Here is a 2,395-nt window from a genome sequence, read left to right on the forward strand (position 1 = left end):
AGATAGATCCCTTCCCCCTCCCTTGGATGTCAATTATTTCTGCAAAAAATTTCCAAGAGAGGTAAGGCAGCTGGTGTTTTGGGGCATGGTATTCTTCCCAAAATGGCACCATCCTATGCTGTTTCTAAAAACATGTTCTTTTATTTGCTCTAGTTGTGGCTTCCTACCTGCTGTATTCTGTTGGCCACACAGATTTTGACCCTATTGAGATGAAGAGAAATGTGAATTACAAGATACCTCCATTTTGATAATATTTTGATAGTAGCTGGTATCTTCAGTGATGTGAGTTGTCTCCCAATGGAAGTAGATGGGAAGAATTTATATCATGCTTTTTATACTGAATTTTGCTGCTGTAATGGCTGTAAATAAAACCCATGGGTTTTGTATCAGTTTGCACTGACTGATGTGTCTCACACTTATACCATTGTAAGCTGCCAAAATAGGTCCTGGTAGCAAGTTTCTTGGACTAGCATACTGGTATGTTTTACTCTTTAGTGAAAAGATCTGGTTAATTTTTATTTAACTTTGTTAGACTAACTTGGGTTGAAATAAAGTTCAGACTTAACTTACATGTATGATTTGTGGTCACTTACGAATTACATTGGGGAAATATTTCCAGAAATCCTGGGTATGGTACTTTCTAAATGGTCTTAAATATTTTGAAGGGAAACTTCAAAGTTTCTAAGTTGGGTGCTTGATTTCAAAGTGGAAAATTAGAGTTCATCTCTTACAGATGGCAGCTATTGGCAGAAAATACTATGTGCTTGCTCTGTTCTTCTGTTACTCCCATATCTGCACCATGTAAAAAATATTTTTTTTCCCTTTGGAGCAAAAGTAGATATACTTGACACTTGGTTCAAGCAGGGACTTCATATCTCTAATTTATATACCTAAAACAGTCGCAGACTTCAGGGAAACCACGGGAAGCAAAGACCATCTTCCCTGAGGTACTGAACAGCCAAGAAGCCTGAAGCCTTCCCTGTCATAGCTATAGGGCTCTGTTCCTAAACTGGATTTCCAAAGAACAGTGGGCAGTGGCCCATGCTTTCATTTTTTCAAATCCAGGAGTTTGGAGGGGGTTGGCTTTTAGTCATCATCCTTTTCCTCAGCTCTTTCCATCCCTGCAGATTCCTCAGTTTAACAAAGTCTGATTGCAGAGGCTTGTGGTGGGGAGGTCAATACTACAAGCTCCAAATCACACTTTGCCATTAAAGGAAGAGGTCCTGGTGAAGAAGAGGCCTTGATCAAGACAGAATAAGGCACAGTCACTGAAATCCTGGAGAACAAACTCAGTAAATAGACAAGGTAACTACATTTCAGTAAGATTAATTTTATTAAAAAGAGAAATTTTGAATGCCTTTATTGTCTGTGCTTGTAATATAAAATATATCTCTGCATAACTGATGTTTTATGGGGGATTTTTTGCAGATTTTGTTGTGATATAAACTGGTATCCTGGTACATCTCAGAAATCAAGTTATATGCACAGCATCTTTATTATTAAGAACCAAAGTAAGTGTCAATTCTGAACACCTGCCCTTTTGTCATTGAGATTGCTGTAAGAAACAGAGCTTCAGCTGCCTCCCCTCTCTGGGGCACAGAATTTGTCTTTTGTGCAAGTCATCTGCCCTGCTGAACTCTCTCAACAGTCTGCATTTCTGCCACTGTTGCATTTCAAATGGTAGAACAGAGATTCTGGTGCCAGAACCAGAGCCACCTGGATGTGGATGGGATCTGCCATCACAGGAAAATAAAGTTCTTTCCAGGGGCCTTCCAGAAAGGTAAAGGTTGTTTTTGGGTTCTTTTGTTGGGCAACAAGGTGTGCTAATTGTTTGGACAGATCTGAGCACACAGGTCCCTTTTGAGGTCCAGGAGCTGTACAGACAGATGAACAAGAGCTGTGCTGGTGGTTACCAATGGCACTTGCTGAACGGTGTTGTATAGTCCACCCTGAAGCTTCTGACATGGAAGTCTGTAAGCTCACACTTCTGAAAGCAGACCTGGCATCCCAGTACACTGTTCCTGGAGTACAGATTAACTACTCACTTCATCACTGGTAGTGTCAGTGTAGGAGTAGGGCAGGAGTGGAAGATTTCAGCAGGCTGTGGTGGTGGTTGTTAGACCCATGACTCTGGACATCAGGATTCCCACCACTGGCACACAGTGATTGTACCTATGCTGGCTTGCACACTTTAGTTTAGCACCTGGGAACCGCTTGAAGATCCTAAGTGCCTTGTTGTTCTCTGAGGAAACCATTTCCCTGGAAACCAAGGAGATGTGAGGCATTGCAAGGAGCTGGGAGGGCAAGAGAATATAAAGTTGCCTTGAGTCTAATAATGTAGATGGAACAACCTTGACCCAGGTGCATTCTTTAATACCTCTGTGCTTCAGTTAGC

The sequence above is a fragment of the Cinclus cinclus genome, chromosome 1, assembly GCF_963662255.1.
Source record: "Cinclus cinclus chromosome 1, bCinCin1.1, whole genome shotgun sequence".
Lineage (NCBI taxonomy): Eukaryota > Metazoa > Chordata > Aves > Passeriformes > Cinclidae > Cinclus > Cinclus cinclus.